Source organism: Eubalaena glacialis, chromosome 1 (genome assembly GCF_028564815.1).
Source record: "Eubalaena glacialis isolate mEubGla1 chromosome 1, mEubGla1.1.hap2.+ XY, whole genome shotgun sequence".
In the NCBI taxonomy this organism is placed as follows: domain Eukaryota; kingdom Metazoa; phylum Chordata; class Mammalia; order Artiodactyla; family Balaenidae; genus Eubalaena; species Eubalaena glacialis.
Window position 1 is genome coordinate 57,284,850 of NC_083716.1, and position 14,839 is coordinate 57,299,688.

General features: G+C 53.3%; 1 protein-coding gene across 2 annotated transcripts in view; it reads right to left on the bottom strand.

The window, feature by feature from the left end:
* Window positions 1-14,839, bottom strand: part of RPS24 (ribosomal protein S24) — a 443,924-nt gene that overhangs the window by 155,076 nt on the left and 274,009 nt on the right. The window lies entirely within an intron of this gene.

The following is a 14,839-nucleotide window of genomic DNA, read 5'->3' on the forward strand; positions in this document are numbered from 1 at the left end:
CAGGCGAGAGGACCCTGAATTCTTCATGTTAGGCTGCCCTCCTCAACCAGGGAAAAGACTGGTTTCTCTGTGTCACACACAAACCATACTAATTCTTAATTGCTCCAGTGTCCAATGCCAACCCACGAGCCTAGACTAAAGGCAACCAGGTCCTCGTGTAGAGATTCATCCTCATGTCAGCACAGACTTCCCTGCAATATCCTGGCCGCCAATGTGTCAGTCAAGGTACCTGGGAGAGGGGCTCTGGAACCTCTAAGCAGGACTCCAAGGAGAGGTGGGGTATGGAACCCCACCAGAGTGTAAGGGACAGATTCTCAGAGCAGGATCTTCCAAGAGCATCCAGCCTGACCTGCTCATTGGACAGATGGCATATCTGAGGCCAAGAGGGGGAAGTAGCACAAGGTGACAAGTAGAACCCAAGGTGACTCCAAGGATGGCAGGTCTGAGGCCAGGTATTGTCCCCAAAAAACTTCACATCTTCATGCACTGGCTCCCCCTCAATGCCCAGAACAGTGCTACACAGGGAAGAAGCCCACACAGTTCTGCTGAACACATGGGGTGATCCAAAGGGGACACCAACCCCTCGCTGAGGCCCTTTGGTAGCACTGACCAAGGAGGAGGGCTGGAATGTCCATGATCTTTACTTCTAAATGCTACCCTGAGAAATCAGGTCAGTGACTGGGAAGCAAGCCAAGGAACATCAGAGGACAGACCAGCCACCCTCCCTGCTGGCTGACCTCTCAGTCAGAGGCCAAGGCACCCACCCCTGACCTGGCCTCCTAGTCCCTCTGCTGTAGGGGAAAGCCAGCTCTGCACACTTCCACCCTGGCCAGTTGAGCCCTGCCCTCCCCGCAGCTCCTGGTCTCCAGCTTCATGTTTTATGTAAAGGAGACTGGGACTTGGGAGGGGTGGGTAGCCAGTGGCAGGCCAGAGAGGCAGGAGAGAGGCAATGAATGAAATTCTTTGTTTAAGAAAGGCATGAGCCACACGTCGGCAAGCCCGGGAGAAGCATGTCATTTTGCTGGAAATGCGATTTTCCCTAACAAGTACAGAATTCTACATGACATGTTGAAAAGTGTATCTCTTTGAGAAGCTGCTCTGTATCTCAGAGGCATCGCCAGTACAGAACCATGTAATGTGGCAGTTGCCATGGCAACGCCTCGTTTCCCATAGACAGGAAAATCAGAGTGGCTGAGTCGATTGAGAGGCCCCAAATAATGCCTTGAGAGCAGGCTGAGATGTGGTGTAGGCTTTCATGGCGTCTGGGGTGCTATTTGGTGGTCTCACGGCCACCTTATATATGCTTCATGGACAATCCCCAGGATAATGCTGAGCGCCTCCTCCTCTTTTGTCGGGGGCTTGGAGATTGTAGAAGAGGTTGCCTAAGGCCACCAGGCAAGGTGGTGACAGGGCCAGGATGACCAGGCCCCTGCCTCCTCGGGCAGGCAATGCTCACAGCGAGGGGACACTGGCCTCCACCCTCCCTCCCACCAGTGTCCCCTTCAACCACTGGCTCAGCAGAACTTTCCTCTGTTGTCCTGAAGACAGTCATTGCCCCTTGGTACCAGCTGAGTTCGATGAAAACATGCCCCCAGCATCTCACTCATGCATGCCCATGGACACACATGCTCCCAGTGTGAGCTCTCCGAGCACAGGGACGGGCCACAGCACAGGTCATATGTACCCAAATACACCCTGGGGAGACCTTAAGCTCAGAGGCCACAGCTCCATCACCCCAGGACCTGGCACAGTGTCTTACAAGGGGTGGACATGCATGGATGTGACACCTTGAACTCCACAAACACACACACGCTGCTGCCCCTGCCCATTAGTGTCATGCCCGTACTTCACAAGGCATCAGCATAAAGCAATGTACCCCTTGTTCCTCCCTGAGCACAGTGCTTTGAGGTTCACAAAGGGAAGAGATGGGATGCTCAGAGGGAATCAGACCAATTTGGAGCCCATGGATGAAGCATCTTGACCCCTATGGATTCCTGAGTGTACAGGGCTTGGCCCGGTGGTCCTCTCCACTCTCCAATGTTCAGGGCTCCTTCACGTATCTGTAGGTTGTGTACTTCACCCTCCTCCTTCCCAGGGGGTGGCTGGCAGCTAACATGGGGGCAGGACAAGAAAAGCAACCTTACTGTTCTTTCCTCTCCAAATACAAGTTAGCATGGGAAACCGGGGACTAATGGGGGGGGGACGGGCAGGGGGAAGACGCACGCCCCCTTCTCAACTTCCCAGAGGAAAAATTTTATAAAACTGTCAGAGATGCAATAGAACTGTCAGAAGTACAGGGAAATCAGCTACACAGATTACAAAAACATATGTCAGGGACCTATTGGTTTCATGACAGTGTGAAAAATCACAATTTTTCTGTCAAGATAGAAAATAGAAACAGAGAAAAACCAGGAACACTTTAGCATACACCAGCTGACAGTGGCAAGTGCAACCTGCCGTCATGACCAGAGATCCCCAGGCACAGAAACAAGTGATCCAAGCTCCCCAGCCCTAACCCCAGGGAAAAGCCACACTGCCTTCCGTCCCCTGTCTCCCTCCTTCTGAGTAAGTAGAACTGGTTCCTCCCCGCGGCCCTGACAGCTCCTCCCCGTTGCCCCACCTCCAGCTAGTAGCCGTCCTCCAAAGACAGGCCTCTGAGGTTCGGAGAATCCCAGACAGTAACTGGGTCACATGCCAGCCTGGCTGCCTGCAGTGGAAAAGCCAGCCATGAACTCAGGCCTCCTTGCTTTTCCCTTTTGGGGTCAGTGGGCCCCTGGGAGTGCGGAGGAGGGTGAGGCAGGGTCTTGGGGGAACCCACGGTGCTATGACAGTCACCACTGGCAGGTCCCTTGGCCTCCTAGTGTGGGGCTTTAGAATCCTCTTTTCTCTAAAAATCTTCACATCCCAGGCTGACCAGCAGCATTCCTGGGGTTGTAACCAGGGTTTGGGTGGAAGCATCCTCCTCTCAGAGCCCACAGGAGGTGACGAATGTTGGTTGTGCATCAGCACATGGACAGTGAAGAAATACCTCAGAGCAAACGCTGAGATGCGCTTTACGGTCGGACAGACCTGGGTTCGAATCCCAGACCTAGAGTCGGTGTGCCCTTGGCCAAAGCACTTGACATCTCCCAGCCCAATTTCCTCCAATGTTCATGGAGACAAGAGCGCAGTACCTTCCGGATCCACTGGGTGGGTTTCGGGAGGTAGCAAATGCGTACTCCGGTTCCCAGCAAGGGCTTGGCCTAATCCCTAACCCCTGCAACAGCAGTCGACACGGCCCCGTCTCTGAACACCACGCGGCAATTGGAAAAGCGTTTTACATCTAGAACTCTGCAAGATGACAGTTCCACTCTCACGCTTTCCCACGAAACTGAAATGAACCCTCAGTTCCCGAAGCACTTCCTGCTTGTGATCATCGCGGCCTTGCGCACGCAAACACCACATGGGATTCAACACGCCAGGGATTTATTAGGGAACCCTCCTCCTCGTGAGAAAAAATGCAGAGGGAGACAGGAAAGCTGGGCGAGCCCTCAGATCACAGCGCAGGTCCGACCATGAGCAAAGGAGAGAAGGAGGGCACTACGCAGGCGGAAGAAGGTTGCCTCCTGGGCGCCCCTGCCGCACTCAGCCGCAGACACAGCCATGGAGGTCAGAGCGCAGACCCCGGGGCCCAGGGTGGTTCTGCCCCCGCAGTGGGAGGTGTGCAAGGCTTCTCCTTGCCACTCTCACAGCCCTCTTCCCACGCACTGTCCCCCTCTGCCTGCAATACTCTCGTCTCCTCATGGCCTGACCAATCTCAGCTTGTCCAGTGAGAGTCTTGCAGTAGAGGTCCCTTCCTCCAGGCAGGCTTCTCGGATCTCTGCCCCTTCCCCCTGGGCCGGAGACTATGCCAGAACTTGTGAATATTTCTGAATGGTGAGAACGGATAAATGGCCCAGGGGCTAGCAAGGGAATTTGAATTTGGAAGTGCTGATTCCAGAACCCCTCACCTGCCCCAGTGTGAAGCCCCCTGCTCAGGGAGATATGCAAATGATTAGTAACAGGAAGAGCATAGGTACCAGCCAGCCAGAATGGCACTAGACATCGGTAGGCATTTGCCCCGCCTCTGCCTGAGCCCAAATCCAGAATGCTGGGGTCCATGCACTCATGTGCCAGGACATAAACAGGTACTTAGGACCTTTCTTAATGCTGGCTCAGTAAAGACAGCATCCAGGAAGCAGGCATTCCCATCAACGAGCTGGGAGACACTTAGAGTCACCAGGCATCACCCTAACAGGCACGTCTGGCTCATCTACTTGACACTCCCCGCTGCTGTGCCAAGGGTGAGCGAGTTACTACCTTTCTGAGAACGTCGATCTCCTTACCCTCTTGAGGGCCAGAGCATCCCTGGGGCGTCCACAGCCCCCAAGCTGGCCTCTCCTAGCTGTAAGCAGCCTTGCTTGTTGACCCTATATACTGCACAAAGTTTATTCTTCTCTATGTGTACCATGACATTAATTACCAAAAGGTCAGGAGGCACTAATTCTAGTCCAATCCTAATATACAGACGAGAAAACTAAGGCCCAAGAAGAGAAATGGCACTTCCTCAGAGGCACCAAGAATGAGGATTCTGGTTAAACTGACTTGGCAGGATTCTTGCTAAAATTGGACGATGCAGAGATGAACACGAAAGCCCAAAAGCTGAGGTCTAGCTGGGAGGAAGATTCAGAAGAGCCCGGCTAGAATATGGCCAAGGAGAGAATCTCTCTTCTGGGTTCTCATCCCAGGGCTGTCACTGGGTCCACCATCCCAACTCAGTAGGGCACCTCAACTCTGCTCCTACCAATCCCAGGTCCTTGTCCACTCCAGATCCATCCGGGCCTTCATCCCCAAAGCAGCTCCCCTTCTTCCACGAGGGCCTGGAGATCCCTGAGTCCCTGCTGAGAGCCTCCCCAAAGAGAAAGCTCAACTCTCGGCAGCTACCTCCACCTCCGGTTTCCCTCTCATTGGGGAAGGCATCACACGGAGTAGGATGTTCAGCTAATACATATGTATGCAGGATTTTTATTACTTAATAGTTGTAAGGTTAATCGTCGTGGTGAACGCCTATATTTAATATGTCAATGGAGCTGCAAAATGCCAAACTGAATAGCTTTAACACACATTAGTTCTACCTGTGAATCTACAAATAGGAAGCTTGTCAGAAAAGTATTCAAACCAAGATCAGTATTGATTTCGGTCCTCGGGAAAGGCACTGGACTGTGACAGTTTAAAATGATAAATGTCTAGAGAATTATTTGCCCGTATTGATAAAAAGAAGCAGATATAAAGCTGACAGTCTCAGAGGCGTCGCCACTGAGTGAGGGCAGCACGTGTAACATTGTTAGGGGCTCTGAGCTAATCTCCCCTTTGATATGGAGAAGATCCTCATCTGATCTGGCCCTGCCCTGAGACCGGGCTTGTAATTGCAGAGGAGGGGGCCCTCTGAGCGTGTTCAGTCGGCTCCAGGCTCCCGCCCAGACCACCCCCACCATATTTTTGGAAGGTAGCATTCTGCAGGGGCCCAGGTACCTTTCATTCCATCCCTTCCCTCCTGCTCAGTAACCTTCTGTGGCTCAGAATGCAAAACTGAGGTCCTCAGCCTGGTCTTTAACTCTCATCCCAAATGACACCACCTCCCTCCCAACCTCAGTACTCAAAGCTCACCCTATAGACCCTCCGTGCCAGCCAAGCTGGCGGGTTGCAGCTCCTGTCAACTCCCCTCAAAGGCTTGGCTCACACCGTTTCTCTCGCCTGGAATGTGCCCCTCATCCATTTCAGCTGTCTGAAGTCGATGTTTTCTTCAGGATAACGCAACCCCACATTCTCTTCATTCTTTACTCCGGTGCCACCAGTACTTGAGCAAGAGAGGGCACAGACCAAGGTTCTCTCCTTGGCCAGATTCTAGTCAGGCTCTTCTGAATCTTCCTCCCAACTAGACCTCAGCTTTTGGGCTTTCGTGTTCATCTCTGCATCGTCCAATTTTAGCAAGAATCCTGCTAAGTCAGTTTAACCAGAATCCCCCATCCTTGGGCTTCCCTGGTGGCGCAGTGGTTAAGAATCTGCCTGCCAATGCAGGGAACACGGGTTCGAGCCCTGGTCCGGGAAGATCCCACAGGCCATGGAGCAACTAAGCCCGTGGGCCACAACTACTGAGCTTGAGCTCTAGAGCCCACGAGCCGCAACTACTGAAGCCCGCGCACCCAGAGTACGAGCTCCGCAACAAGAGAAGCCACCCCAATGAGAAGCCCGCGCACCGCAGTGAAGAGTAGCCCCCACTCGTCACAACGAGAGAAAGCCCGCACGCAGCAACGAAGACCCAACACAGCCAAAAATAAATAAATTAAATAAATTAAAAAAAAAAAAAAAAAAAAGAATCCCCCATCCTTGATATCTGATCACCCTGCATATCTGATCAGGTTCCTCATCCTCCATCATTCTCCCGCCCCCCCCCCCTCCCAGTGATGTCTGACCACCCTGGCCTGCCTGCAACAAGAATCCTGCTGCAGGTTAGTTTAGTCAGATCACCCTCGTCCCTGATGTTTCCTCTCAGTAATTTTCCATCCATTGACCCCCACCCTGCTCCTTGCCCATAAATCCCCACTTTTCCTTGTTGTATTTGGCATTAAGCCCGATCTCTGTCCCCTACTACAAAACCCCTTTGTGGTAGCCATATCCCCGAATAAAGTCTGCCTTACCTTCTTTAACAAGTGTCATGAATAAATTTTTCTTTAACACTGGACCCCCAAGCAAAAAGAGCATCCCTCCCATTCTCAGTCTCCTTACTCTACTGAATTTTTCTTCTGAGCCTGTTTCACCACCTGGTAGATATGTTTATATGTTGGTTAATTTCTGTCCTCTCCCCCAACCACCTGTAAAGACAGACACTTTATTTTCTTCATCGCTGTGCAATTGTGTCTGGCTCTTGGAAGGTTTGAGATAAGTATTTGTTGAGTGAATGAATGAATGAATGAATGAGTCCTTCAAGAAGCCTTCCAGACACCCTCCAGCTCAGTGTTTATCTATTCCTCTCTATTCTTCAAGCGGACCAGGATATTTCCAGTTCTCTCACCACCCACTCCTCTGCTCAAAAACCTTCCATGGCTCCCTACGACCTAAGGACCAGGTGTGAACTCCTCAACCTGAACTGCAAAACCATGCCCCATCATGGGGCCACTCCCCAAGCCCCACCTCTTCCCTTCTCTTCTGAATCTCAGGCTGCTGCCCAGGACCTGGCTGCCCCCTCTCTGCAGGGCACCTTGAGACTGCGGCTTCTGGTGGACATCCTGCTTGGTCTGAGTGTGGCTTCATGATGTTTTGCCTTAATGGACAGCTCCCAGTTATGCAGCCAAGGACCTGTGCTGTCCTGTGTCCACTCCAGGGCCTGGGCCAGAACAGCAGAATCCAGCCCATGTCTGAGCTCCTCTTGTTTCACGGGGACCTTAGTCATGAGCCCAGTCACAGGCACTCATGTTCCCATATGTTTCCACCAAATGGTGTGCCTGGCTGCTATTTTAAAACACCAACTCATGGAATCTTTTCCTTCCTGAATTTTCTGCTTTCCTTTCCCTGCCCCTGGTCTCTGTACATCCTTACTTCACAAGAGGATTGCTGCACAGCAGAAAGCAGAAGCTGCCTCCGGACATCCAGACTTTTGCTTCCCAAAGCATAAATCCATTAGAAGAATGTGGAGGGTTTGCAGAGAAAAAAAGAGGGAGAATCACATTCTCAGCAAGAGATCTTGGAAGAATCATGAAAGGGGAAGGGTTTCTCCCCAAATCCATGGAGATTTCTCCAAGCTGGAGGGAGGAGGGCAATGAAAGTTGTTCCTCCAGGAGAGGGGACCTGCACGCTGCTTCCTGGTGCTGCCCCCAGGGAGCAAGAAAGAGCCCAGGGCAGCAGCTCCATGGGGGTCAGGACCATGACAGCCCCAAAAAGAAGCCCTTGACCTAGACACGACTTCTACTAGAAGGTGGCAGACAGCAGGTTGTGCCCTGAAGTGACCATGCAGGCAGGGCGAGGGGCAGGTCCTAGGTGCCTGGGGGTGATGACCAGAGGGCCCTCCCTCTGATGTCTGGGCACACTGGATGGTGCCCTCACCTGGGAGGCAGGAGAAACCCAGAAGAGCTGAGGTGAAGCGTTTCTGCTAGGCCCACAGGATGAGCGGAAGAGGAAGCCATGAGCTCTAGGGAACAGGGACAGGTGATTTGCCTAAGCCAGCTAAGTGTGGATGAAGACTCATAACCACGGTGACAGTACTGCCAGCTCCCCCACCAAACTAGGCATCTCTGGGGGCAGGAGCCGAGTTCCTTCCTCCCTGTCACGTCATACCTGTGCAGCCAGGTGCCCAACAAGAACAGGTGGGACTGCCTCATCCAGAGTGCCGGCTCCCTTGCACTTTGGGAGATGGTTCATGCCCACTTCCCATCAAGAAGAGCCCATGAGTAGGTGTCACCGGCAGATTCCCAGGAAGAACAGTGGGACAAAGACACAGGGCAAGATGTTGCTCACTGAGCCAGCTGGGGGCAACGGGCAGACCCACATGCCGTGCTCCCTCCAGGGCCCCCAAGACAGGGAGGCAGTGAGGAATTCCTCCACGTCCTCACGCTCTCTACCGGAAGCTTCTCCCTTGTCCCTCGGGAAAGAGCCTGACATTACCTAGAGCAGGGGTCCCTGAAGAGACCTTGAGAGATCCCAGCGTCAGACCGCTCGCTGCACAACTACGGCGCTGCGGGTGAGAGGAGAGGGCAAGCTTCTCACTCGTCATCACGCAGTGGCTGAGCAGATCTGACACCGCAAGGCCAGGCTCTGGCGGCCCAGGAAGTGACTCCTTCTAGCACCCTCAGTACCTCACAGGAGAGTGCTTGTGTCCCCACGTGACTTTGACCTCCACAGCCACAACCAGCCAATATAACAACTGCCAAGGGCACGCAGCTTAGCTGGGCTGATGAGAACTGCACGGAGAATCGGAGACCTGGGTTCCAGCACCACCTCTGGCTCTTTCCCTTTCTGGGCCTCCAGGACCTTAGAAGCCTGGTTTTCTCAAGTGGGAAGGGAAGGTCATGGAGTAGGTCAAAGGGAACGTGTGTGTGTGTGTGTGTGTGTGTGTGTGTGTGTGTGTTGGGGGGGAAGGGAGTGCATCATAAGAAAGGAACCCAGAATCCCACCCCGCTGCTTTCACCCAAGCAGCTCTGCTTTCAAACGTCTTACATCTGGAGCCTCTGCTTAGAGTCCTTAGAAAAGGGATTCCACTACTAAATAAATGCGTGACACTCCCCTGTCCCAACACACGTCCCACCTCTCGTCCCCAAGGAGGCAGACTCTTTAAGAGGCTACACTGTGGCTCCGTGGGAGGAACTTCACATGGGCAAAGGGTCCCCCAACAGCCTCTCACCAGGGGCGCCCTCAGCTTCCGAGCCATCCACTGACCCAAGGCAGTTTTGAGAAGAACCTTGGACAACAGGCGCTCGTTACAGGTGACACGTGAGCTCTAAGGAGCTCTTTATGAGAGGTAGCAGTGTGTCCTGGGAAGAGAGGTACTGTCACTCCTTCTTTGCCACATCCAGAGCCTTTGGCCTGGTCAGAAACAGCTGCGCAGCCGCAGGGCTTGCTGGGAGCTGCTGCCAAGGAGAACAGGAGAGTGCAGCAGAGACCAGGGAGAGAAATCCGGCCAAGCAGGGGGCTCGAGGGAAACGGGCATGGTCCTGGGTAACCAGATGAGCAAACTCCCTGAGGCCCGGCCTGAAACAGACATGGAGGGTCAGACGGGCAGAAGTTTCAAAGATTCCAAAGCTGGGAATTACGGGAGCCCTGGAATCTGAAATGCCCTGCAATTTAGGTGGAGGAGATGGTGAGTCTTGTCATCATGAGGGCCTGAGGCCCCCACCCCAGAGGAATACAGGGAGATGGCAGTGGGATCAGAGAGAGACAAATGGCCAGGAGCCTTCAAGTGGCCAAGAGCAAGAGGTCAACAGCAGAGAGTCTGCAGCTGGGCTCCCCCATCAGCCCAGGAGGCTGATGGACCCCAGGAGCAGCCCCAAACAGTTCCCAGACTCGGGCCGGTGTCCTCACTCCCTGCTTGTAATTACCCTGTGATAGACATTGGCATTGCTGCTAAAGGTATCTGCGTGTAGCCTTTATGGTCATTTTCCAACAGCCCAGACCTTTACTCTCTTGTGGGAGCAGGTTAAGATGATTATGCAGATAGATGGACCCCAGTGCAATATTATGTCAGCAATGGAGATGTAGGAGCTGCAGTCAGGGCACGATTACCACCAAGAAGAGGCTGCCGCCACTGGTGCGAGACAGAGGGAACCTGCACGGGAACCCTGGGCTCCTGAGCATTACACACTCACACACACATACTCACACACTCACACCTCAGCCTCTATGGTTAGTTCTCTGGCTACAGCTGGACTCTGTTCCCATGGAAACATGAAATGTCAGCCACGTCTGTTGGGATGCCGGGAAGGCAAAGGTCTGCGGGGAGGAGAGGCAGCCAGGACCCAAGGAAGACCTGCTCCCAAGCTTGCTTGGCAGGGATGGGGAGAACGAGGTCACATGAGTAGGCAGACCCCCAAAGGACTGCCCAAAGTGTCACCCAAAGGGACCAGCACGCTCCCTTCAAGCCCTAGGCAAGGGTGAGGTCGGCACACAGAAGTGTTGACGCTATAGTTCTGGGCACCTCCTAGAGAGGGCTGCACGGCTCTGTGCTTCCCTGAAGACAAAGCAAGGACGAAGAAACAATCAAGTCCAGACTCATTCCACTAGACAATAAGAAACTCCCCGTGATCCACCCTCCTTTTCCAGGTTCTAAGAGTGAGAGAAATGCCTCCCAACAACTTCCTTGGCAGGACCCCTCCTAGAGAAGCACAATAACTAGCTTCTTAGGGCTGGTTCTCCTAACACTCTGCCTTCAGCACAAGCCAACAGCCGAACACCAGTGTGGAGCTCAACAAGGCAGTTCTATTGGAAATGACACAGGCAGTGGGACAGGGAATGGTCTGCAATGAAGGTGGAGCACAGATGCCCCTGGGGGACAAACTGAAGCACAACCTTCCACAACCCTCCAGAAACAGTATCTTCTCCAGACTGCAAAGGGCTCACAATCGTCCTGAGAGGAGCCAACAGGGCAAATATCCTGTGTGCCAATGAAGGGTGGAGCCGTACCTTCTGACATCACCAAGCAGAGAGTATGAACTACCTGTATAAAGCACCTGGCACATAATGGGGGTCCAAAACAGCAAACATTATTAACAGCAGAAGAAGTATTTACAAGCCTGGCTGCCCGTGGCCCGCCCTGGACTTGGGCCTTGTAACTAATCCTAAGACCACCGTGAATCAGGTGGAGGCTGCTTCTCTGCTGACAGCCCATGTCTAGGCTAAGTTGAGCCTGAGCCGGAGAGGGAACAGCCACAGGGAGCTGGGGGACAGGGGCAGGGGAGCAAGGACTGGGTTGGTGCTGCATTTCCCATATGGATTCCATTCCCTGGGTCTGAGTATAGAAGCATAAGCCACGACCTGTATTTTCTAAAGCTGGGAATTGGAAGCCGGTAAGAGAAATGGATTCTTTGTAAGAATAGGAAGCAGAAACCTAGCACCAACTCACATCACCACTTACTACTATTAGAAGCTCTTACTGGCCAAGCACCCACTAGTGCCAGGCCTGAGTAATTTACGTTCATCCTCCCCACTCCTCACTACAAACCTGCAAAGGATGTGTAATTACCCTCTTTTTACAGGTGGAGGATACTGCGGCTCAGACAAGCAGTGTGACTTCGCCAGGGTCACCCAAGGAGGAAGGGGTCAGGCCCGGCACATCGTCTGCAGAGCTGCCCAATAGACCAAAAGAATCAGCATCGGAGGGCCCAGCCTTTGGAGCCAAACACATCTGGGCTTGAATCCCAGTATAGCTGCTTCCTTAACTGTGTGACCTTAGCTGAGTGATTTAACTGCTCTGAGCCTCCAGTTCTTCATCCATAAGTTGGTGTTAATAATGCACGTCTCCAAGAGTCATTGTCAAGACTAATGAGAGTGTGTACAAAGTGCGGCCAGACCACAGCCATGCCCACTAACTGGGAGACAGTACCACCCTCTGGGACGTAAGGGCCAGCTTGTCACATGTACCACGGGATCCACGGGGTTTTGAAAGACCTGGCACTGAATAAATAGCTGTGGAATGAATGTGGGCTTTTTCCCCATTGAAAAGCAGCATATGCTCATAGGACACATGAGAAATGGAAACTTGTTTTCAAAATGTCACACCTAAGTCCCACCTCTGCAAAAATAATTGCTTTTCTGCTTTTTCTTTTAGGTAAATCATTTGAGTCTTATGAATTCCTCACCTCCCAGCCAAGTTTTCTGCTGCTCAGATTTCAGCCAAAGACTCCCCAAACTGAGCCAGTGATTGTCCAGATGCTTGGGCCTCCTCCCGTGCGAGCCCATCTGAATTAGGATGGAAAGGGAGCTGTTTCTTCCTGGGCCCTGCCCAGTCTCCGCCGTCCACCGTCCCCCAGCCCTGCTGCAATCAAGATGGAAGACTCCTCTCAGGAACGGTGGCCACTCAAGGTGGCCCAAGCTCAGGAGTGGGGCTTTAGAGCTGCCACTGTGTGAAGAAAGTGGGCAACCAGACCCTTCAGAACAGAAGGCTTGGGGTGGAGGGAGGGGTGTTTAACCAGATCCCCTGAAGGTGCTTCTGAGAAGTGGTCCTGGCCCCTAGCATGGTCAACATACAAGGCCCTTCATGACCTGGTCCCTGCCTGTCCCTCACTCCTTCCTGCCATCTCCTCGATGCTCCAGTCACACCAAACAACCACACAGGTCCCCAAACAATCAGCTTCCCTTTTGTGTTTATTCCCTCAATTTAAAGGGTTTTTCTATTCATCCTTTAAGATCCCACTCAGATACCACCTCTTCCAAGCCAGAAAGCTTTCCATAAGCCTGCAAAGTTGGTGAGGTGGCCCTGTCCTGTGTTCCCTCACCCCTAGGCTTGCCTCCACTACAGGCTGACCATGTCATTGTCACAGCCTGGTCACTTGTCAGACCAGGAGCACCTGGAGGGCAGGAGATGGTGTTGGTGACAGTAGGATAGTTCTGCCATCTCTCAGTGAGTCCAGGGGGATAGGGGGAGCTGTCCAGCCCCAATTCCTTAAAGACAGGTCTATACCTCCCAGTATCTAGAAGTGGGCCTGGGAGGCAGTCAGGCTCACTGAATGTCCAGGGTAGGAAGGAAGAGATGACAGAAAGCAGAGAAGGATAAGGGGTGAGTTAATAACAGGATGCTGGTTGGGACTTGCCCATGGGTCTGGGGTGGCCGCTCGGGCTCATCCATGGAGGTGATACAGGAGGACCAACGACACCACACAGAGAAAGCTGCTGACAAGCTAGCCAGGTCCCCACAGGACTGCCACCAATCATCCTCCCCTTCTTCTCACCCTGTCTTCCATCTAGGAGCCTCAGAGAGGGGGGTGGGGACTGCTGAGACCCTTGGCCTGTGGAAGAGCAGAATCCTCTCCTCTGCCAAGCCAAGGGGAAGAAAAGTCTCCAGGAGAATCACTCCGAGAGACAGGGATGCCTGCAAGAAGAGGAGACTAGCATTTCCCCCCAGCTGGATGCTGGCTGAATGCAGAAGTGTGAAGCATGGGATGAGGGCAGTCCTTGGAGGGCTTAAAATATGTCCCTTGGAATTCAAGGGAAGCGTGAATACAGGAAGTGGTATCTTACTTGTCTGGGGGTGGCCGCAGAGCCCTGTACTTGCCAAGGGAAAAGGGGCCAGGGCTTAGAGGGTTGGGAGAAAGATGGGGGACCACTGACCCCATCCAGGCTTTCCCAAGTCCTAAAGAGCGCAGAAGAGGACCTCAGGGCTCCACACACGTGAGCACAGAGGTTCAAGGACAGGGCAGGGTCATGGGCTTCCCCGGGTGGCTGCCACCCAGATGAGGCCACACCTGCCCAGCCAGGGAGATAGAAGTGTGGACCTCTGGTGGCTGGAAAGGAGGCTCCCCGGCCCTTCCTTGGGAGCATCTCAGGGATGGAGGGGGCCAGGGTAATCTGGACACTGCCCCTGAGGCATTCGGATTCACCTTCTACCCCGAGACCACCTCTAGGGAGGAGGCCGCCACTGGGAGGTGCCCACACACAGCAGGGAGGCGGAGTTTATGGAGCCAAAGCAAAGCCAGTCCATCTCACTGACAGGAGATGAATGAAGCAGGGACGTCTCACACCTCCCTTCCGGGAGACACAGGAGGAGGAAGAAATGTTGCAGATGAGAAGGTCATTCCTCCCTCCCACTCAAGGAGAGAGCTTTGACACAGCTGCGAGACTGATGTTTCCAACCAGGCCAGAGGAGGTTCTAACAACTGAAAGTGGCCAGAGGTCATGAGACTGCCCATGACATTGTAAGTGACAAAGAGCGAGATGCAGCAGAGGAAAGGGGTAGGAGAAAAAGAAAGCCGTGGAATGACTCCACTCCACACAGCTGGGGTCCTTCACTGAACTAGCTGCAGGAGACAGAAAGGGAGGGAGGGAGGGAGGGGAGAGGGGAGTCCCAGGAAAGGAAAAGAAGGAGAGAAGAAGGACAGGCAGACTTGGCATCAGAAGCCAAGACCAGGAAGCTGGTACCTAGGCGTCCTCATCCTATTACTCCCCGGCCTTCTTACTCCTATTCAAGCTGAGCTTCTCAGAGACTGGACAAGGGCTCCTCTGATCCCTAGAAAGTGGGTCCTTGTGTGCCAGGAAAGGGCCTGGCTGGTGTTCTCACCCCCAGCTGCGCATCCGAATCACCAGCAGAGTCTTTTCTAAATATCCACCGCATGACCCTCTC